At 42.2% G+C, this 24,864-nt stretch overlaps 1 protein-coding gene across 1 annotated transcript in view; it reads left to right on the top strand.

Moving 5' to 3' along the window:
* LOC135702992 (synaptogenesis protein syg-2-like) overlaps window positions 1–24,864 on the top strand; it is a 320,097-nt gene that overhangs the window by 165,330 nt on the left and 129,903 nt on the right. The window lies entirely within an intron of this gene.

Below are 24,864 nucleotides of genomic sequence, written 5' to 3'. Positions count from 1 at the left end.
CAGAATGTGTGTGAATGTGTGGGTTTGGGAATGTTTTTATTGGGCCACTTCACACCAACCAAGAGGAACGTTTGACCTTTTGTGTATACAAATCTCGTGCCGGAAGTACCGAGTCGAGGGGCAAAACGGAAAGTGGGGGAGGGGGGATAGCTTTCGCACTCATTTAACTCTCACTGCCCTTGCACTCACGCCAACAGCCAACAGTTGTAGGCTTCGGCTTTGTAGCCCGAACGAAGTGGGGGTTGAAACGATGCCAGTGCGGTAACATTTTTCACCCCGTAGTTTCGTCCCTGGACTTTATCCCAAACCCCGAAAATGATTGTTTTTATTATTCGAAGGGAAAGGTGACGACGGTACATGGAATATTTAAAACTGTATTATGATGGATTCGCAGGAAAACCAGAAGAAAATTCGACAGAAAACCCTAGAAAACGAATCTTAGCCGTGGAGGTCACTCAGCGCTGAGTGACGTACGCATTTAAAAAACTTGTGTATGTATCAAGACTGTTTTAGACAACTTAATGAAGATTTCATAACGGAATAATTTATATCGAAATTTTGTAACATTTTGGTGTTGAACTCAGCGTTGCCAGATATACCGATTTATACAGATATACAGATATACAGAAATACCGGCTAGTGAGATTTTATACCGATTTATACAGTATTTTTTAATAATCAAAAACTCAGTCAGAGAAAACTATTGTGAGATAAATTTTGAATACAGAAAAGTACCGTTGTTTGCGGCTGGAGTTATAGCCGGTATTATTTTTTTCGGGATTCCGTATTTTGGTAATAAAGACACCAAACTGGTGCAGCAAGGAGGGGCTTTACCATATGTACCACTTGTCGTTCAATCCTATTATATGACAATTTTCGATGACATATTGTAATTTTCAAGCTCCCGATGAAAATGTTGTGTAGAAGTATCAAAATACATGGAAAATAGTTGGTTTTTTGTTCGTGGAGATTTTCGAATTCATATTTTTAGTATTCAAATCATTATAATAAGCACCCCAAGTATATTAAAATCATTTCTGGAGGAGGCTTTAGCCCTATAGCCCCCCCCCCCTTTCCTGGTTATGAGACACGGACTTGTGCATGAAAAATTTATTTTCTGAGCAATTCTGTTAGAGATCATGGGCCAATCGAGTTTTTGAGATAAGGCGTCTTCATGCTTTTTCAATTGACCAAGAGTTGGCAGGGAATTTTCTTAGACCTCAGGAAGCATTGTTAAACTTCATGGACTTCTACGAAGCTTAGGGAACATCGTTGAAATTAACAAAACTACGAACGTAATAGAGCTTCAGAAAAATTCGTAGAAACTCAGGGCGTTTTGGAAAAGTTCAGAAAACTGCGGAACTCTATTTAAGTTTTGGGATCTTCGTAGATGTTAAACATTATTTAGTTTCAGAGAATCTCATTATTGTTTGGGGATCTTTATATAATCTCAGGATACTTTTTCTCATGAGCTTGGAATAGTTCAGGGCATTACGTACAAGTTCAAGAAATTCCATGCGTGGAACTTCACTGAAAATAAACGAGAAACGTAAAAGTGCATTTTGAAAAGCTGGATAAAACTTCATATATGTGCAGGGAATTTTGCAGAAGATTAAAAAAAAATATGTCAGCCAACTTCTAAGATCTTCAGGGATCCTTACTTCAAAAAACCTCAATGAACTTCTAGGAAGTTTTGTGAACTTTGTTAAATTTCAAGGAGCTTTCCAGCTGTTCAAAAATATATCTAGATGTCTAGGGTCTTTTCAGAAGTAATCCAAGAATTAAGAGAAATGGAAAAAATACTAAAATTTGGCAACTTTGTAGAAGTTGAGAAAATTTTTTAAAGCCTAAGGGAGGTTTTAAGATGTTTAGGCAACGTTGCATAGGTTACAAGATATTCTTTCAGACATCCTTCCTGAACTGCAGGTATGATTCAAATGATCTCCAGATAGACGAAGATGTTAGTAAAGTTCTTTTGATATTTTTTTCAAGACTTCTGGTTGATCAAGTTCTGCAGATCTCCAACTGTTACAAATGAAGTCTGTCATATATTTTTTTCTAGATTGCAGGATGATCAGAAAGTATTCAAAAGTGAATGGTGAATGGTGAATCTAGATTTCATGGACATGTTAGTACATTTTCTATAGGGAAAACTGGTGATTTAGCCATTTTTTTTAATTAGCACGATATAATCTTCGATTATAACAAAATAACAGGTACTACGCTTTCTCTACAGAAGCGATCCATCGAAGAAGCCTGACATATATGTCATGGACGTGGCCATCTTTGGGTCGACTTGGTCGCCCTGTTTAGCGAACTTTGTAAAAAACACCAACGCGATTGAGTGGATGCAAGCATACCCGGAAGCGGCGACAGCGGTGGATGATTATTTGGACAGTTGCGACGAAGAAGAAGACATGATCAAACTGGCTTTGGAGGTTAGAATGGTACAGTCAACAGCTGGGTTTGAATTACGAAACTGGCGATCAAACTCGAAGAAGGTGTTGCAGTTCCTCGGGGAAGACACAGCTGGCTCAACGAAAGATTTCAGCATCGACAAGGAAAGCCAAGTGGAACGTGTCCTCGGTATGGCTTGGATTACGGACGATGATGTCTTTGTGTACTTCGTGAAGCTACCAGAGTCAACGAAGATAGTAACGAAGCGGAGTATCCTGAGATTTGTTATGAGTGTTTTCGATCCGCTTGGATTAATATCAAACCTGCTCATCCATGGCAAGATGATCATCCAAGACCTTTGGAGAGCACAAGTTGCATGGGACGATGACATTCCAGCAGACATACTTGTGCATTGGGAACGATGGATCGAACAACTAACAAAATTGAATAAAACCCGAATTCCGCGCTGCTATTTTCCCGAATATCTTCGAGACAGTTATCGAACGCTACAGCTCCATATTTTTGTGGATGCAAGCGAATCTGCCTTCGCTTGTGTCGCATATTTTCGAATCATCGATCGAGGCCAACCACGATGTTCTTTGGTTGCTTCAAAGGCAAAGGTGGCATCCTGGAAGAAACGCAGCCAGATGAGTGGCGCTGGATACCCACCAAACTCAACGTTGCGGATGAGGCCACGAAATGGGGAAAGGGCCCTATTTTTCATTCGGATAGCCGTTGGTTCACCGGACCAGATTTTCTTTATCAATCGGAGAATGAGTGGCCACAACAGCAGACACTATCAGTCAACACTGACGAAGAATTACGCGCCATACATGTGCACCGAACGGCGTGGATACAACCATGTATCAGAAGTGATCGCTTCTCGAAGTGGAAACGAATGCTCCGAACTACGGCATATGTGTACTCCTTTATGGATCGTTATTTCGAGTTCGGCAAGCAAGGAGCAACGCAGGTCAATCGTGCATAGAAGCAGGAAGATCTAGTTTGGGCAGAGAGGGCTCTGTGGCGGCTTGCACAAGCAAGAGAATATGTCGATAGAGGTGTTGAAGGCAACGAAAAGGGTCAATGGAAGGCAGGCACCGAAAGTGGCGAAAAATAGTCCGATTCGACGTTTATCGTCGTTTTTAGATGAATTTGGAGTGGTTCGTATGGAAGGGCGGACCGAATCTTCCCCCTGGCTACATACGATGCGAAATATCCAGTCATTCTGCCGAAAAATGATCGTGTGACGGAGCTTTTGGTAGACTGGTACCACAGACGATTTGGCCACATCAACAGCGAAACGGTGGTCAACGAAATTCGTCAGCGGTATCACATCTCATCTCTTCGGACGGTTGCAAAAAGGTGTCAATGGTGCATTGTCTACAAAGCACGACCTGAAGTACCCCGGATGGCGCCTCTCTCTGAAGCGCGAGTAACGCCGTTCATCCGTCCATTCTCGCATGTTGGCATCGACTATTTTGGGCCATATCTGATCAAGATAGGCAGAAGTCAAGTGAAACGTTGGGTGGCACTCTTTACGTGCTTGGTAATTAGAGCGGTACACCTGGAGATAGCTGCGTCTTTGACAACGGAATCATGTAAACTGGCAGTACGGCGATTCATCGCGCGTCGCGGCGCACCAACGCAAATTTATACAGACCACGGAACGAATTTCGTGGGCGCCAGTCGGGAGCTGGCCCGTCAATTGGCCGATATGAATCGAGAGCTGGCAGAAACATTTACCGATGCGAACACCCGATGGTTCTTCATCCCACCGTCTTCCCCGCACATGGGCGGTGCGTGGGAAAGGATGGTCAGAGCGGTAAAAATAGCGATGGAGTCAATTAACCTTTCCCGTACGCCTTCGCAAGAAGTATTCCAAACGATACTTTGTGAAGCGCAGTCAATGGTTAAATCGAGACCGTTGACGTACGTGCTACTGGAGACAGCGGACCAGGAGGCATTAACTCCGAATCACTTCATTCTCCTAAGCTCGAATGGAGTCAAGCAGTAGGAGAAAGTGCCTTCAACAGAAGTTGAGGCACTACGAAACAGATGGAATCGGTGTCGCTATGTTCTGGATCTCTTTTGGACGAAGCTATTGCGCGCAGATAACGGTCCTCAACTGTGTTCGGATGAATTTAAAATGTTCTGCGATTAATATGGAATCCAGCTGGTAAACACAATACCGTATTGGCCTCAAATGAACGGGGAAGTTGAACGACAAAACCGGTCAATATTGAAACGACTGAAAATAGCGCAGGAGTTTGACCAAGATTGGCGCAAAGAATTACGTCAGTACCTGCTTATGTATCATGCCGCTAACCACACAACTGCTGGGAAGCTACCATCCGAGTTGATGTTTGGGCGTCGCCTACGAACAAAGCTTCCTAGTGTACCATCAGTGGAAATTGAAGACGGAGAGATAAGGGATCGGGACAGAGTCGAGAAAGAGAAAGGAAAGCAATATGCTGACATCAGAAGCAAAGCAAAACCAAGTGAAATTCAAGCATCAGGTGATCAGGTTTTAGTGAAGCAGGCTAGAAAGAAAAACAAACTCATTACTGATTTTTCACCAGAGCAGTTTGAGGTAGTCCAGAAAAAAGGAACAGACGTTAGATTTCTGTCATCTTCCAGTGGAAAACAAATCAGAAGAAGCGCAGCGCATCTTAAAGTCATTCCAAATGATATTGTTTTACATTCTGATGCAGATGAAGATTCAGCCCCATCGATTGAAGAAACTGTACCTATTGAAGAGAATTTTGTGAAGATGTAAGTACTGACGAAACGGAAGAACCTACAAGAGCTAAGAGAGCTAGAACAGAATCGAAGCTCCTTACCCTCCGTTACTCGCGCCAACTTTTGTAACATGAGTACTCGCGCGTTGTACTTTGTACAACCGTGTCAGTTTTCCATTGCTATTTTGCAGCCGAGCTACCAATCGATATGAAACCAACGGGTATTCCTTAATAAACTTGTTTTAACTAAACAAATCAAACTTTTATCACAGATAACCCCCAAAAAATGCAAGAATTTCACATGTATAGTAGCGCCGCGAAGTGAGAAAACTCTGAACTACTGTCCACCTATGAAAAGGCTTTGACCTCCTGAACAACTATGCCGAAGACAGTACCTTTCTATCTGGTCGAGAACTCGAGTTATTTTATATGAGAATTTCACGTGTATACTAGCGCCGCGTAGTGAGCAAATTCTGAACTATTGAGCACCAAGCAATAGACTTTGACCTCCTGAAAAACTTTGTGAAAGACAGTATCTTTCTATCTGGTCAGGATCTCGAGATATATCACATGCGAGAATTTCACATGTATTCTAGCGCTACGTAGTGAGAAAATTTTGAACTACTCTCCATCAGCGAAAAGGTTATGATCTCTAAAACAACTTTGCGAAAGACAGTAACGTTCTAGCTGGTCAGGATCTCGAGATTTTCCATGTTGTAACCAATTATGTCAAATCCCATGTAGTACGGATACCGTTTACGCGGCTTCCTTTCACATTTTCCCTATTATCCGCATTTTTAGGTGTTTACTGTATAATGAGAGAGAGAAGGATTAGTATTTTCCATTTAATTCCACTACTTTATTTGCTTATCCTTGAAAGATACGCGTATTTCGTCTACAATGTGCAGGCTTCTTCAGTGTCTTGTACTAATACTCGTACAAGACACTGAAGAAGTCTGCACATTGTAGACGAAATACGCGTATCTGTCAAGGATAAGCAAATAAAGTAGTGGAATTAAATGGAAAATACTAATCCTTCTCTTTCTCATTATACAGGTATTCCACTAAGACGCCCACATTCATCAGGATTGTTTACTGTAATCAAAGTTTAGCTTGTTTAGATCAAAACAAGTTTTTTGAGGAATACTCGTTGGTTTCAGATCGATTGGTAACTCAGCAACAAAATGGCAATGGAAAACTTATGTGTGTTGTACAAAGTACAACAGCGCGAGTAATGGAGGGTTAAAGGACTATGTAACTTATTGATGATATGGTGAAATACGTTCATAATTTTAAGCAAGCACACCTTATACATTAATCTTGTGCGAGTCTTGAACTCGCTATACCTGCGAATACGGATCCTTGGTGATGGAGGGCTGATGAGAGGAGGGAGGGAAAGAAGACTTCAAGGGAGAAAGGAGTTGGAAATTATCTGAGAAAGAAAGGATTAGTTTTGTCTGTGGGATCGAGAAGTTTAAGAAGGCAAAACCCTATACAGCCATTCACAGAAACGGATCCAATAAACAACGCTCTCGCGAAAGCACACAACGCTGTCGAACGGCAAAAAAAAGGAATCAGTGGGCAATTTTGTGATACGGAATTTCCACTGAAAATCAACCGGGAATGAATGAATTTCACCACACCCAACTGCGAAACACGTTAAAAAGCACTTTTGGAACACTTGCCACAAATTTCTGGTCCAGGAGAAAAATCAAACAACGCAGATAGCGCGAAATCTTCTGATGCTTGTAATTTTGCAAACATGATGAATCATGCTATCTTTAAACTTCTCCGAAAGCGAGAAAACCACCAATCACACACGTATAACCATCCGGGAGGCAGAGTGCCAGCGCTGACCAGACAAATGCAGCCGAAAACTATGAAAACGAACGCACGCACAAAACAGAGAGCAAACTTTAAACACCACCGTATTCGAAGGGGTTCGAAACTGCACTGGACACTGGGAGAAAGGAATATCGGCTGAAATTCCATCCGCTACAACGCACAGTGGTCCAGAATGGGAATTTCGCAGGAAAGAAGCATATAGAGCCTGAAAATGAAACATTAGAAAAAGTGGCTGATTCAAAGTTGTTCCTGATGGCCAAGTCATCATCTTGGTGTCAATTAATATTAGGGTGGTTCTTATGATCATTAATATCATATCAGACTTTTGTCTCAACAATTGGAATCAAAATGAGTTTTATTTTTTTTAACTAGTTTGTTTATTTATTAGGCTCAGTCGTGTGTGACACTTTGCGGAGCCAAAATCAGTAATGTTTGATTTACATTTTAAATAGCAGTATTTTTAGGTTAGTATTGGGTACCAATTACTCGTGGCGGGCTCGAAGTTAATGGGTAACAATTTCAATTGGAAGGATCTAGGTAGGAAACTGGTTTCTGAAGCCTCCTTCAGATACTACTCTCGGACGGTTGACCAAATCCTGGCTGGGCAGAGGCAAGTAGCACAGGAACAGGAGAATAATAAGACTGGGACACAATGGCGGTAAATTGTTTGGTAAGGAGGGGATAGTCACATCAAACTCTAACATCAGACAAACAAAGGAATTCGTAGATCGTTTGCATGTAGGGAAGATCACGTGTTCCCAATACATCTCTTACTTCACGGAAGGGTTGTCTACCTCGGGCCACTAGGGTATCCAATAGTCGTGCTCTGGAGGCGTCATTACCCGGGCAATACCAAACTGCGTGATCGATGTCATCATAACTGGTTCTGCACCTACATATATTGCTGTCAACGAGGTTTATTCTATAGAGATGTGCGTCTAGCGAGTAGTGGTTGGACATAAGTCTTGACATCACTCGAATGAATCCCCGACTTACATCCATACCTTTGAACCACGCTCTCGAAGAAACATTTGGAATAGTGGAATGTAACCACCGCCCAAGAGAATTATTTGTCCAATCGTTTTGCCAACTTAAAAGAGAACTCTGACGTAATAATGGGAAAAATTCATCATGTGAAATTCTTCTATCATAAATCTCGCCTTGTTGTGAGTTTTAATCATGATAGGAACTGCAAACTTGAATATTGATTTCCTTTCATTTTGTTAACCAACTTTACTTGGGTTGCTAGCAGGTCGTCACCTATTCCATGATCGGTTTACCATAGGTAGAGCAAGCGTTTGTACATGACTATGCACCGATTTTTTAAACCTTTGATAGGGTTTTTGATCTAATTTCCGTACTACTAAGCACAATCCACGCTTTACCTCTCTTTCTTTAACGGGTTTTAACAACAAATGAAATGTTTCTATCAAATATGACTTCTAAATTTATTCCCCTTTCCATAAGTACCGCTGAATTTGATAAAGAACCACACATTGTTGAGATATTGTTAAAAATCTAACACTGCGACGAGTCAATAATCCGAATTCGTCTTACGAATTTCAATTCCGTCCAAACGCATTGAAACGCCATTGGATTTTCTTCGTTCTATGTATACATGTAGAAAAGGCGAGTTCGCCAGGAGTGTAAATATTCACACAATTCGCTCCAATAGGCTTTGTGATGTAGCTTGTGAACTAACGCATCGGTACAAACGTATTACTGATTTGTGCATGGTGACATCATTAATATTATTGATATGGACGATTGAGACGAAGTAGCGCTCTACCCTACCTATAAACTTAAAAACTCTCTGGCAACGCTGGTTGAACTCTGATTTTAGGATCTCGATGTCGGGTACGTAAAGTGCACCCCCACGACAGAAGTTTCGTCAATATTTCTATCAATATGTTCATGTCAATATTTTCTACACTTTTTCACGAGGGGTCATCCATACAGGGTCGCGCGTCACTAAAAATTTGAATATCCGATAGAATATTCGGAGTCAAAACACAACCATCTTGACAAAACGTGCTGAGGAACATGCCCCATCTGCTATAAACCAGAAGGGGAAAATATGGGTAAATATTGAAGAATGAAATCAAACTTTTTTGATTTTGCGTCAATATGCTTATGAATATTTTCGTCGTCAATATTTGCATCAATATGATTGTCAACACTTTTGAGTAATGACAATATTTTTGCCCGTATGGTGCTTGCTTAAAGGTAATATAATATGAGGCAGTTGTCACCGGTGTTTCTCTTAGCTCAGTCGCTGAATGTGGCTGGGTTCTATTCCCGGTTCGGTCTAGGAATTTTTAGGGTTGGAAAATTTTCGACTCCCTGGCAGTAGAGTATGAATGTACTTGCCACACAACTATGCTAATGCAAAAATGGTACAGGCTTAGAAAGCTCTCAATCAATAACTGTGGAAGTTCATCCAGAAGTACTAAGTTGAGAGCACGCAATATGCTAATATGTGATAAGCAATAAGCTTGAAATGTGAAGAAGTATAAGAAGAAGAAGCAGTTTTCACCGATAGGTGGATTAATCAGGTTTGTTTTAGAAGTTAATTGAATATACTGAATAGTATTGGTACGTTATGAAAAGCAGTTCCCTTAAGTTTTCCATGGTGAAACTCGAATCCACTAAGTCCAGCTTCCAATTATACCGGCTGTAATTTCTACGGAAATGTCAATCACCCGCCGTCGGTATTGAAAAGCTGGGTTATAGTGGCAACACATGGTGAAATGTACACCACCCGGTTCCACGGCCCAGGCATGAGATTTTTGAACTTCTGCTCCTTTCCCGGAGCTGCCCAACCCGGAATGAACACTTGGCCGACCGGTGAAGCCAACCGTAATAATTTCTGAACTGGCTGGTGGAAAATTTACACAAATTCATACGCTATTCATGGGGGGTAGTTCGGTGGAAATTACGTGGTATAAATAATGGGCTCTTGCTTGCGTACGCTCACACCACCACCACCACCACCACCAACTCCAAGAAGAACGGGGCTTCTCTTGGCTCGGTTCCTGTTTGCCAAAGTGACGACATAAATAAAATAATAATTTTGAATTCAACAATTAATATTTAAAATCTAATTTATAACCATGAAACTTTTAGGAGCTTCTCGCCAGTACCAAGGGCCTTCTTGCCGGGTGCAAGTTTCTCACTTTCATGACAGCAGTCCACATTTTAGGGAGTATACAGGAGCTAACTGACTGACGTAATCTCGTTACTGTGGAGTGCGGCGGACCCCGCGGATCCAGAGAGCGTTGAAGAGCAGGATCGCAACATCTGCGCTTCAGGATGGTGTGAGATTTGAGAAAATATTTTAATTAAGCTTGTTTCGGGAGTTTATTTAACGAGAATTCCAAGGAACCGGGGCAATCCGAAGCGATGTCGAATGATTTCTGATGAATGGATTCGGGACCGAAACCGGTTTGATGTTGGGCAGGAAAGTTTTTCGATTAAAAGTGATGAAATGATGCGGTGGGTTTTACCGGCCTAAATTTTACACTTGCTGCTTTCGAATGATAGCAGCACAGCAACGGATGAACCAGTTTTCCAAAGTGTCCAACTGGAAAGGGTTATATTTGGGATGACTTTTCGACGATGTAATGTTTTCGTAATGGATTTGTAAAATTGTGTTAATGGATCGGCTTCGCATGAACATTAGAATAATTTGAAAGACTCGAGTTATTTTGTCATTTCAACTATTCCAACGTGATATTTATAAGAGGACTCAACAAGGCTCTAACGATGCCAAAATTTAGTCTGGATATCGTACAATATCTCATTGAGTATGTGGAGCATCATATCTGAACTCCAGGATTATTTGGGGAATCTTAAATATTTTATTAACCCCAATATTTATCTCCCCTGATGTAATGAGTTCTTACAAAGCTCTCTGGAGTCGTACATGTAGGTATAACATCAAGAAAAAAAAAATGAAAATGTGCAACTTCAAGATCAATTCTTGATGAATTCTTGACAAAGTCCTAGAGCACTCAAATTTGGCCAATAGTTGCTCTGAAACACAATGTATCCACATGCCAAAATTGAGCTCTCAAGGACGTTGTTTACCCCCCTGACGATAATAGGTTAAGGTTTTGCCGAAGAGAACTTTTCCCCTATCTTGTATCGCCCTGAGGTTATTCGCCCGGCTGCGTTCACAGAAGCTATTTCGCCCCTATGTTTCGCCTGCTAGTTTTTGACATTGTCTGTTTCGCCTCAATGTTTACGTTCTTTTTCCTGATGGTTTGTTACTTTCGATCTATTGCAGTTTGTTGGATTCTAGATAAATTCATGTGTTGGGGTGTTTTCGCTTATTTCGATCAGATTAACAATGTTTTCTTTTGATTATCAACCGGTAATTGCAAGGAGTAGTGAAAAGATTCAAATTATATCTTTCGCCTTGTATGGAGAAAATATGTCTGTTTCGCCTCATCTATGTATATGGGAGAAAGCGGCCGTAAAAGCCAACTCAATTTATAATAAAAAAGTGCCTCCTTATGTTTTTTGCGTTTTTTTAAGAAAGTACATTATTAGTCCAAACACGTTTAGTATCGTTTTGTAGCATTTTAATAGTAGTATAACGTGATGTATTAACCTCAGTTTGTTTACACTTGCGACATTCACCCTTATTCCAGCTCTATCTAGATTTATGTGATGAGACACTTCAATTCGAATGCATTTTTGATTGAAAAGCGAACGACATCTTTTGAGATGCTTTGGACAATCTTCACAACACCGTAGATAGCAATATGTTGTCTTGTTTTCACGAAGTAGGCTGTCAGTGAACGTTTTTACATCATTTAAATGGTTAAGTTTTTTCAAACTGTGTAAAATTAGATTGATGTTTTTATGCGTTCTGCACACGCAAACATTGTGGGTTCCAGAGCTGTTTAAAAGTTTACATTGCTTAGGGCGGAATTTTGCAAAAAAGAGAATCCAATTTTTACATTGCAGTGAATTTCATTGAATCGTTTACAAGCTTCTCTCAAAGTCATCATTAGTAATCTTTTTTGAATGGCTTGTCGTTTTCCTTCTTTCTGCACAGACACATAATCTTTTTGACCAGGCATTGCCCGGCTTATATCATCATCTTCAAAAAAATTTATGACTGCCAATTTTGTTTCATCACTTAAGGCTGTGCCATATTTTGCGGTTTTTGGCGAATGACCTTCCTTTATCAACTTAGCCTTTGTTGCAATATATCTACTAGTTTGAGATTAAAAGAGCTTGTTTATCAACACGAAGACGACAGGACGTGCAAATGCGAAAACCAGTATTCAATCCTGATGCTTCAGAATATTCAATCGATTTTAATTTCTGGATGGTAATATTCGAAATATTCCTCAGCTCTTTCGAGCACTTGACTTCCTCGAACGGCCGAATGCACCTGATAAAACATGCTCGTTCACTCATGTTGCTTCCTGTATTAAAAAAATTAAAAATAATAATCTTTAAAAATGATATCATTGAAATACAAATGAAGGTTATGCTTACCTTTTAACCAAATGGTGTTACACTTATTTCCTATGATAACTTTTTAAGATGTATGCGGTAAAAAGCAATCTTTGTGATCAACTGCTTGTTTTCACCATTCAAACTCATTTAAGTATCAGATCGATAGGTATAATTTCTACATTAGGTACAGACAGATGTTTTTGGTGTTCACTACTACAGTGTTGAGTATTTGACTTATTACCGTTAAGATCACTGATACAACTATGCAAAATTGAAGACAATGAATAAAAAAGAAAATTAATCGCTAGTTTGAGCATCATTTCACTTTTATTTAGTTCTAGCTCAATATTCATCAAATGATTTTTTTAGTTTTGTTAGTAACGATACCTTTTCATGGTATCAGATGTAATGAATCCTAACTTTTCAATAGGGCCTGTGTAGAAAAACACTAATGAAATAAACATATCTATATTGCAAAAACGGCTTGCTTGATTGCATTGGTGTCTTCGAGAAAGTTGTGCAAAATTAAAATGCAATTCTTGAAAAAATATACACGGTTGAAAAACATGTGTTTTAATGTAAATGTAAAAATCGTGAAATTTTCAAAAAATCATAACTTTTTTTGTTTTTGAGTTTACCATCACCAAACTTTGCCAGTTTGTAGCAAATATTATGAGCTTCAATGAGGCTTAAAACAAAAATGTACTTTTTGAGAAATTAATCTTTTTAATAAGAAATATATTTTTTTTTCATTGAAACAAGCGAATTTTTTTACAGTGCATATTTTTAACATTATTGCCAAAATAATATCTACAACTTTGCTCAAGACACCAAATTAATCGAACAAAGCGTTTCAGCAATATAATTTTTTTAACTCATTAGTACTATTTTACACATCGCTAGTTTGTATAGGCATGGCCGGAAACCTCGGTAAGGTCAAGATACAGCTGTCAGCTGTTCTTCGTCTGGAAGGAAATGTGAACTCGACTGCCATCACGGGTGTAACGATTGTGAGAATCCATGGCAAGACTTGGTGCAGATTCACGGTAGTGTTTTGAAAATAATTTGATTATATTGTGGCAACATCAACAACAAATTTTGACACATGAACACTGCACAGGCGCAGAAAAAGTTCAGTGTTGCCAGTAACTTTAAAGATCAGAAAAATGTAACCATGGGTGCCAAACAGTGCCAATTACTGTGCCCAGGTGTGCCCAAGCTTGTTTTGGCACACTGTGCGGAGTGACCATCCCCTTAGTCCGCTATGAAGTTCCTGAATAATAATAATAATCTGGCATCCAGCACAGAGCTACCAGTTTTGACCAGGTCACAACTTTTCAATTTCATAAAGGAAGACGCCAGCAACCTAGCCAAGACAGTCCCAGTCCTAGAGGAATCAACCAGTGAAGACAACTGTTTTCATCAGGAACCACTGGAACTTACTCTTGAACAGAAACTTGAATCGGCTATTAAACAATTCACCGCCAACACTCCAGGGATTGAATCTGTGGACACGAATAAAATAATGTAAAAAGAACTAACGTTGATTGAACTCAACGGGCGACTGTCACAGAATCTCAAGCGACTGTTTGATGACATCAAGACAATCAAAAACCAATTGCGCCGTTAAGTCAACTGAAATGAGATCAACTGGAGTATTCAAAATAAGTTACACCATAACAGCAAATTTTAAATTCAATTTGATCTCCAGCTTTGCTTGGAAATGCTCTATGTTATGTTGGGGAAAACAATTCAAAACTAATGTCACACTAGCGCTGCCTTGGGAGTGAATTCTGAACCAAACTTTTTACCTTAAGATAGGTCTTGTCCATCTGAATAACTTTACCGAACATCATCAATCTATATGCTAAGATAGGGCAAACAATTCAAAATTAATTTCACAAAAGCACCACCTGGTGAGTGAATTTTGAACTAAACTCTTTACTTTAGGATAAGTCTTGTCCATCTGAACAACTTTACCAAAGACGGAAACCTTCTGTCTAACACAGGTAACCACCAAGCCCGCTAACTACCTGATAATCGCCCTTTTTGCGATATAAGGTAAACATAGGGTTTCCGAACTTTATATCAGTCGTATAGCAGCCTTATATACCAAAAAGGGCGATTAACGAGATTGTTGGTTACTTGGGAAGTTAGGGCAAACAATGAAAAAAATGGATGTCACACTAGCGCTACCTGGTGAGTTAATTCTGAACTAAATTCTTTTCCTTAATATAGGTCTTGTCCATCTGAACAACTTTGCTGAAGACGGGAACCATCCATATGTAGATAGCGTTATATAATGTGTATATAAGATTACGCAGCTTGATCATTTTCGCTTAAGCTTAAGTCTGGATCAATTTCTCTCCAGATACCGGCAAATGTTTGTCTGAGGCTTGCTATACTCGGGTGGCGTTTAGAACAGGCCTTGGCCTTCATGACGCGTCATATTGAGTAATCCAGCGGATTAAGATCGGGGCTGCATAGCGGCCACATATCCTTTGCCCAGAAAGGAAGATATTCCTGGAACCACTTCTGAGTGCGGTTCTAGGTGTGACACGGAGCCCCATCTTGTTGAAATACAACATTTGGCTTCGGACCGTACTGTTCTTTGATCCACGGAAGAACATACTTACTTAAAATCCCGATGTAGATCTCCGTGTTGACCTTGTCGCCTTCTGGAATGAACACTGGGTCCATTTTTTTTATCATCGGAAGCCACCAATCCAAACAACCACCTAGCAGGATGCTTGATCAGATACACGTTCTTGTGCTCGTCGGTCACGTCTTTTATCTGAAGAGAACTAATATACCGGTCGGTTCTGGAATTTGATACGGGATCGACGGTAAACATGCTCTCGTCGGTGAACAGGATTACCGGATTTTTTCGCTTAAGGAAGTTCAAGATTTTCTTGCATCGTTCGACTCGTAGCTCCCGGATGCGGTTGGTAATCATGTGAGTTTTTTTTCCGTGCTCTCGACTTCGCCCCGCAATCTTCCTTTACGATTTTCCGCGCCGTAAAGTCACTGATCCCGTGTTCCTTTGCCATTTTCCTTACTGAACGCACTGGACTCACCCGAATCTTCTTTTTGATAGCAGCGATAACCATCGGAACCCGAGCTGACCTCGGACGACCTGTGGCCACCTTCGCGGATAGTTGTCCTTTCTTCCCTCGGTCTAAAACCCTTTTGACGGTCCACCAGGACACTCCCACGGCGATTGAAATGTGTTTTTGCGACATTTGCGCTTGGGACAAATCACGAATACGCTGCCACTTCGTCATGAACTGTCAAACTAAGTAAATCATTTTCTTTTATACACAGCTTACTACGGTATGAGCAATAGGTTACGTGCATGCAAATAAAACCAATGCATTGTATGCACAGGTGAAACGGGAACCTTATTTGTGCGATGGTGCAAACATTATCACGCATACGGTAGTGAGTAAATTCTGTCATACACTATCCCTAGTTTTGAAGACCTTTGTCAACATTATTTTCATAACGCTAATCAATGAAATTCATACCGAATTTTAAGACATTAGGCGTCAAAAACAAACTTAGATTTTCAGTTCAAAGAATATCAAAATAAACACTGTCGAAAGTTTTGTTTGCATTGGTATTTTTTACTGCCAATGAAAGGATTCAATATTCAATCCTTCCAACTCCCCTCATACGTCCACTGCTAGTTTACTTAAAAGCAAAGATAAATCGCATTTAAACGAACACTTGCCAATAAATTAATTAAACTCCACTCATGACAAGTTCGCAGTTCCCAAATAAGTACGATCTATCGCCATAAATTCAATTTCTACCGATAATAAATACCGATTCGAGTTAAGAGCAAATAATTTTCCCCCGATTGAATCCATAATCGCAACAAAGGCTTTCAGCAAAATCCGAATCACGGGTGCCTTTCAATTTTATTCGCTCATGAAGTCCACCGGTTCACAATCGTTAAATTTTATCGATTATAAAATTTGTAAAGTTGGTTTTTCCCTTCCCAGTTCCGGGAAAATCCACTCCTGCCTCCGATTGCTTACACCGGAAATTGTTATTGCCGATGATGCACGTCGTAGTCGTCGTCGTCGTTGCCGTTGCCGTTTGCTGCTGTGGGAAAAAGTTCCGCACGTGCTAATATTATTTCTCTGTTGTTATTGCCTCCTTTGGTTCCGGGCTCTCCACCTTAATGGCGAGGGGGTGAGGGAACGTACGCAGCACACACACACATAAACACATTTCAAGGATTTCCCATCATTGAATTGCTCTTCCGTGACAGGAATCAAAATGGCACACTTTGTCCCCGTTGCACATTTGGTATGCCGCACTGCCGAGGGCTGGTGGTGCGTTTTTCGTGAACGGAATCCCAGAAATGTATGTACCATTTGTCGACTGCTGCCTATGTGTGTGTGTTTGTGTGACTGTGCGTGGGAAGGTATGAAAAAGGTTTATGCGATGTGAGTTGGTTTTTAAAAGCTTTGCTGTTTTATTTTTTTAAATTTTTTTTTATTGCTTCCGGAACCTAGCTGGAGCGATGACACAACAAACGGTTTATGTCCATTAAAGCTGGCTGACGCGCACCGGAGGGAAAATTGTTATTTTGCTTGCCAAACACCTTACTTTCACCGGTGGCTTGGTCGCAGGTGTTGCAGAAAAACCGACAATGAAATGCTAAGCATTCGCGATGACCAAGGCAAGGAGCTAATGGTGGAAGTTTTGCACAGTATTTTCACACGTTTGGAATGGTCCGGCTTAACTTGGCCGTTTTTTTTTTTTTTTTGTGAGCAGGGCAACTTTTGTTTTGTTATGAAAGTTTTTCTTTTTTGCAAATCTGAGCACGTTAAAGCTGTTTGTGCAATTTATAGCATTTTTTGTGCTCCAACGGTAGACAGCAAAGTTTTCCAATGTATTTAGAGTTGCAAAAACTTATTATTATGCCACATTGTTGGAGCAATGCGAAATGCGTGAACCTTCAAGCTTCGTTGTCAAGAATCCCTAAAAAAAGACTAAAGTACATAATAAATAATTCTAGGATGAGGACGGCAAAAACCGTGAACAACAAATTGCTACCAGCGGAAAAGTCACGAACGATTGCACTGCCGGGAAGTTAACCCGAACCACAAGCACCGACCATCCCCCGACTCCCGTCCCACCAAGAGTCACGCGATAATGAGCTGTGGGACTGAGTGTAGTTTGTATTCAACGTTCTATTCCTATCGCATTGCATCCCGAGCGCCAGAGGTCTCTAAAGGCGAGAGGGGAATCATGCTCAGTAGCAGTACATGTAGATATCTACAAGAAGTAATTTAATTTCCCCCCTTAAAAGGAATCTTCCATTTCCCATCTTTTTTTTTTTTTTTGCAACCATTCCAATGTGCCGTTCCCAGCCGCCAAAGGCAAGCAATAACGAGACAAGACAGCAGCGACACAATTTAGCGTACCTACAGCCCGCCGGAAAACTCTGACTGTCGAAACCGGAAAGCCATTTTGCGGCTGCCACTGGAGCAATTTACACGGATGCCTCCGACGCAATTGAAGGGCACTGGGAGTGCAACGGTCGGAGAAGGTAGTACCAGGACCAGCTACTAAATAGTGTGCCAAAAAGTTCACCGCCAGCCAAAGTTGTGTGGACGGTTCAACTTTCTGCTGCTGCCATTTTTGGCGTTGCCCTTGTTATGCGGTCGCCCGGAAAGACGAAAGTTAGACACTGCCGGCTACACCCCACACACAACAACTTAATCATAATGAAAACGCAATTTATCTTCATTAACTGGAGCGACAAAGTGTGGAACAAAAACTGAATGGAACTTCGAAAATGGCATTGTTAAATCGGAAACAATGTCTGAGAAAAGGTGGGGCTGTGGAATTTTTTCGGCTGGCCTATGGAGCTTTTCTTTGCTATTTGTATGGAACGGGGATGTAAAGGCTGACTAAAAGTAAATTGGTACGCCCCTTGCGCGCCGCTAGCACGCCTATAGTGACAGTGGTTTGTTTACACTTCTATAGCAAACAACTGGTGCAAGTTTGATCAAATTAGTCGATCGAGTTCAGAAATAACGTCAAATGGAACTCGAAAGAAGAAAACATATATTGGGAAATAGGGATTTCGGCCAGAAAGACAAATAAAGCACAACGTGGTTTCAGAGCAAATTCGAGGACGGTATTTATTATTAGAAGGTTTTGTACAGACTGATGGAAACATACTTGTAGATAGAATGATTGCTTGCTTTCTTTTCTGTCTTTGTCACGCCGCATCATAGCGTCGCTGCAGTAGGGGTACCACTAGATCAGGGTTGAACTCAGTGTACCCGGTGCTGAAATTATTACTCAACACCCCTGCTCAATTTCTGCAATCCAATTGCTTCTCGCAGACGGTTAAACGATACAGACCGCTTAGAGATGAACTAGCTTAAGGCTAAAAATCTCTTAAATAAAGAATTAAAAAAAAAGATACAGACGGCAGCCCTTTTGTCATAACATCCGCCAACTGTTCCCCCGTTGGAATATAGCGAATGGCAACCTGCCCATCCTGCACAAGCTCACGGATAAAGTTGAACTTGATATCCATGTGCTTCAGTCGTCGACTATCACGTGGCTCCTCCGTTACTTTGATGCACGACTGGTTGTCCTCGAAATACGTCACTGGACCTTCGATAACAACCCCCAAGTCAAACAGAAGTCTACGCATCCAAATGCCTTCACCAAGCGGTGGTGCATAGTGCCACAAATTCCGCCTCAGTAGACGAAAGTGCAACAGTATGTTGCTTTCTCGTAAGCCAGGCCACAGTGCCACCGTACACACGAAGTATACTGCCAATGATTGATCGCCTGTCGGTAACATCATTGCCCCAATCGGAATCTGAGTAGACGACGAATGCCTCAGTTTGATCACCGCCTTGAAATTCTAATCCAATGTCCAAAGTTCCCTTCACGTACCGAAGAATGCGTTTCAAATAGCACCAATACTCATCCGTGGGACAACTCTGGAATTGACTCAAGAAGTTCACCGATGCACACAAATCAGGTCTCGAACTCTGTGCGACGTATGCCAAGCAACCCACGAGCTCTCTATATGGCTTACTGGACCTGTTTGCTTCTTCACCCTTTTTTAGCTTCAATCGACTCTCCATTGGTGTTGAAGCGGGGTTACAATTATCCATTCCAAATCGTCTAAGGAGGCTTTCCAAGTACGTACGCTGCGAAATCCATAGAGTCCTTTTCATCACATCTCTCTCGATGCGCATTCCCAGAAAATTGCCAACCTGGCCTAGGTCAGACATTTCAAACTCCTGGGCTAGATGATTCTTCACTTTCTCTATTTCCCGCAGATCTCGGCAGACTATGAGTATATCATCGACATACAGGAGCAAAAAGACCCTTTTATCATTTTCTCCTCGTATATACAGACATCGATCGTTCTCACTTTGCCTGAACCCTAGCTTGGTAACATACTGGTGAAATCGTTCGTTCCACGCCCTTGATGCTTGCTTCAAACCGTATAACGATCGATTCAATCGACATACATCGTTTGGTCCTCCTTCCAAACCTTCAGGAAGTGTCATATAAATTTCCTCGTGTAGGTGTCCGTTCAAAAAGGCCGTTTTAACGTCCATTTGATGCACTTCCAAACGTTCCTGATTTGCCACAGCTAGAACTGTACGTACTGTGTCCAATCTTGCTACCGGGGCATACGTCTCGGTGTAATCATATCCATAACGTTGCGAAAATCCACGAGCTACCAATCGAGCCTTGTAACGATCTGGAGCTCCATTCTCACCACGCTTCAGCTTAAAAACCCATTTACACGAGACTGGTTTCCTCCCTTGCGGCAACTTGCATAGCTTCCACGTGTCGTTCTTCCGATGAGCGGTCATCTCCTCCTCGACGGCAATCTTCCAGTGCGGCCAGTCATCCCGCTTCTTAATTTCCGCCAACGTATCAGGGAAATCTTCAACGAAATTTAACGCACTCAATGCACAGGCACAGTTCAAATCATAATCTTTATGCCATACGGGAGGTGCCCTTATTCGGCCACTGATTCTTCTCTCCGATGATCCTCCAGCAGCCCCTGCTGAATCATTGTCATCTTTAGATCCAAGATTTTCATCACCACCTGAGTCGGCACCATCACTTAAGCTTCCGTATTCACTTCCGGCATCGCTCGCTGCTTCGTTTCCAGCATCTTTCTCAGCGTCACTATCAGTTTCACTGTTCTCCACTTCACACTCGAATCGAACCGTTTCAATCTCTGGTGACTTCTCCTCATGGCTCTGAAAATGTGTCGACGTCGATGCAGATGTTCCAGATTCGTCGATGATCACATCCCGTTGCACTACCACCTTCTTTCGCTTTGGATCCCAAATCCTGTAGCCATTACTGTGGTATCCCAAGAAGATTCCCTTCCACGATTTGCTGTCAAGTTTCTTACGATGCTCCTTCGGTATATGGCAGTAAGCCAGACTGCCCCATACCCGCACTCCGGAAACATTCGGCTTTCGACCCTCCCATAATTCAAATGGTGTCTTACCTTCCGTAACAGCACTCGCTGGACTTCTATTTACCAGATATGCAGCCGTCTCTACGGCTTCGCACCAGAAGTTCTTGTTGACACCGGAACCAATGAGCATCGATCTGGCCCTCTCCACCAGCGTCCGGTTCATCCGCTCACTGATGCCGTTTTGTTCCGGGGTGTATGGAACCGTGAATTCCATCTGGATCCCTTTTTGACGACAGAACTGCTCGAATTATTTATTCCGGTATTCACCCCCATTGTCACTACGGATACGTGAAATCTTCCGCTCGAATTGTGCCGTGACCATGGCTTCGTACAGTCTAAAACATTCCAACACTTGATCCTTCGATCGGATCGTATATATGATTGTAAACCGACTCCAATCGTCAATGAAGCAGACATAGAAACGACTACCGTCATGCCCCACCGGAGTTACAGGTCCACACACATCTGTGTGAATCAATTCTAACACACGCGTAGCTCTCTTCTCTGAGCACTCATAGAACGGCTTTCGCGTTTTCTTTGCCTCGATGCATGGCTGTGTGACTATCGCATGACCAGACACTCCCGGGTAACTAGCTCAGTAGCATGAGACCCCTGAACTGTGTCACAGGGCCGGCATGTTACTGGGTATTCGGAGGGGCTACGCGGACAAAGTATGAAACACAGGAATATTCACATTTTCTAAAACATTTATTTGCCCTTTTCTGTGGCGTGTGGGTGTGGGTTTTCACATATATGTGGCGTGTATGCGAGAGTTTATAAACGGTACGGTACTCACTGTTGCAGCAGATTCTCCTTCGGCGTCGCGACGCTGGCGTTGGCCCACACGGCTGCTCCTGCACTACCGTGTTGCCGGAAACTTGCGGCACGGGCTGCAGACAGTGTAGTTGCCGCTTTGGGAGAATGGCGGATCTGGTGGCGTTCATCAGCCACATACGGCTCAGCAGGCGTTGCTGGCTCGTTTGGCTGGCAGGCGTCTTCCGTCGTTGACGGCATCGGCTGACCGTGACATGGCCACCTTGGTCGAGCCGAGACGGGACCCTCCTTGACAATTAAGGCCACCGGCCTGAGGGAATCGTCCCTGACGGACGATCGAGAATCATTTACTATTAGGCTCGGAAGCCATCTTGACTTCCGAGCCGAGCCGTGTAAAACCGTTTTATGTCGAGTACGAGGTGTACAAAATGTACAAAAGCACAAGAAGTCCTGAGAATTATCAAATTCAGTCAGGGAAATTTCCGTCAGGATAATAAAATTCAATTACCTGAACGGAGGTAGGCTTTCCAGCCCAAACCCCCACAAGGGGGGGGGGGGGAGTTATTGTATATGCACTACACTTCACGATACCGGTCTACACGGACGCCTGATTACTTCTGCCAATTAGAAGGTTTTTTCTTTTACAACATGGCCACTCGCATGCCTTTTGCCGATCATTCTCCATTTTTAGCTTAATTGTCCTCCCTTTAGTATCTTTCGAGTGTTTTTGCAGCGGTACTAACCCTCTCGCTGCTGTGTGTTGCCTTCTGTCTTTTAAATTAAAATACGTGAATTTTCCAAACAACAACAACTCATACAAACGAAAATCCACGGATTGTAACCAACTGGTTACAGCTGGCAGTACATTTCACTTTTGTCTTCAATCAAACATTTTTCGAATCCGTTCACCATATTCTTCTTCATGATCTTCTTAAGGTTCTTCTCGTTTGTGTGGCCAAACCGGCGATGCCACAGTTCATTGCACTTTTGCAATTTCCCACACGAATATAACGAGGAAGCATCCTTCTTCTTCGCATAGAATTCCATTTCATATTGCAGTCCACGACGCCGACCACACGCGACAACTTCTGAATCTTTCAGAACTTTCAAGCCACCGTTCTTGAAGATAATCTCCATTCCTGCCATTTCCACTTTCCGGATCGAAAATAAATTACAACGAAGATCCGGCGCAAAGAGAACATTTTCTAGAGTACATTCGCGTTTCGTGGTTTCACTCGCGGTGATCATTTTGATCGATCCTGAATACTTCGCGGTCGCAGACTTCCCGTTCAGTGCAACTGCGATTTCAATCGGATTCTTAAGAGGCACTAACTGTTCGAAGAGACTCTTGTTGTTGCTCATGTGTTCGGAGGCACCAGAATCAGCTAACCACTGCACTTTTTCCTCACGAACATTCCCAGCGGCAAAGCAAATTCCACCAGTTTGCTCTTCGGTAACATTAGCACTCGTCTTGTTTATGTCTTCTTTCATCACTTTTAATCGATCTGGGCACTCTGCCGCTTTGTGTCCTACCCTGTGGCATACAAAACATTTCCATTTCTTCGTAGCACCGGTCGGCTTCCCGGCGAACACCGACGGCACACGCTTAGGAGCGAACAACTCGACATCTTTTCCGCGACACTTAATTTCTTCGTCGAGCAGGCGACATTTCACAAATTCAAGCGTCAAATGCTCTTCCGGCATCGTTTCGATCGCGGTCACTACCGTAGCAAACTCCTGTCCCAGCGTAAGCAACAAGTGACACACCACGTCAACATCCTCGATCACCGCACCGGTCGATTTGTATTCACGCACCAAACGATCAAATGTCAAGAAATGTTCTTGCAAATCACAGCCATCATGTCGAAGAGTGAGCAACTTTTTCTTTAGGTGTAAGCGACTCGCAATACTTTTTCGCTCAAACACCCGTTGCAGCGCCAGCCAAATTTTCTTCGGGGATGGCTGGTCTTGTACATACTCTAGTTGATTATCATTGATCCGTGAAATGAGAAGAGATTTGCACTTGCGGTCTTTCTTCTTACGATTTCCCAACGCGATCAATTTTGCTGCCTTAGCAGATTCATTGTCCTCCTGGTTGATTTTCAGCACTTCCACTTCCGTCACCTCCCGTTCGATGCATTCGGTCAACTCATGCTCCTCGAGCACGACCAGCATCCGGAATTTCCATGACGGATAATTTGTGCCGTCAAACAGAGGAACTCGCACTGACTCCGTATCCTTTTCCATTTTCACGAAAACGTAAAACGTTTGAAACACATTCAATTACTGTTCTTCCCGGTACTTGCGAATTCTGGGCCCATAACCTATTGGGAAATAGGGATTTCGGCCAGAAAGACAAATAAAGCACAACGTGGTTTCAGAGCAAATTCGAGGACGGTATTTATTATTAGAAGGTTGTGTACAGACTGATTGAAACATAGGGGAAACGCTCCTATAGTTGCGGTACGTTAGAAGCGTTAGGTTCCCATAGTTGTGCATGGAGACTCAATACACAACTATAGGAACCTAACGCTTCTAACGTACCGCAACTATAGGACCGTTTCCCCTACTTGTAGATAGAATGATTGCTTGCTTTCTTTTGTGTCTTTGTCACGCCGCATCATAGCGTCGCTGCTGTAGGGGTACCACTAGATCAGGGTTGAACTCAGTGTACCCGGTGCTGAAATTATTACTCAACAACATATTGAGCACAAACACCTGGAAAATCCGAAGTGGTCCGGTTCCAAGCTGGCTAAAGTGCTGAAGATGCCGAAAACAACAGTTGGTCGAGTGCTCAAAACCTACAAGGAAACCCTGAGTGTGGAAAGGAATCAGCGGACCTACAAAGCCAGTAAACATCCGAACCGGCACAAGAAGCAGAATTCCGTAGCCGAAACGCGTACAAGGCTCTTGTACGACCGTGTTTTGAAGAAACACAAGGGCTGCACTTTGGTCGATGACGAAACATACGTCAAACTCGATTTGAAGCAGCTTCCAGGTCAAACGTTTTACGTGGCGATGTGCCGGGAAAATTCATGTTCGTGTTTGCCGAAAAGTTCGCGAAGAAGCCCATGATTTGGCAAGCGATTTGCTGTTGTGGCCTGAAAACGGAACCATTCGTCACGTCTTCGACGA

Source organism: Ochlerotatus camptorhynchus, unplaced genomic scaffold, assembly GCF_037179485.1.
Source record: "Ochlerotatus camptorhynchus isolate MF236.1 unplaced genomic scaffold, CSIRO-AGI_Acam_v1.1 ptg000204l, whole genome shotgun sequence".
In the NCBI taxonomy this organism is placed as follows: Eukaryota; Metazoa; Arthropoda; class Insecta; order Diptera; family Culicidae; genus Ochlerotatus; species Ochlerotatus camptorhynchus.
The sequence above is the reverse complement of the archived record's forward strand: the minus strand, read 5'-3'. Positions and strand labels throughout refer to the sequence as shown.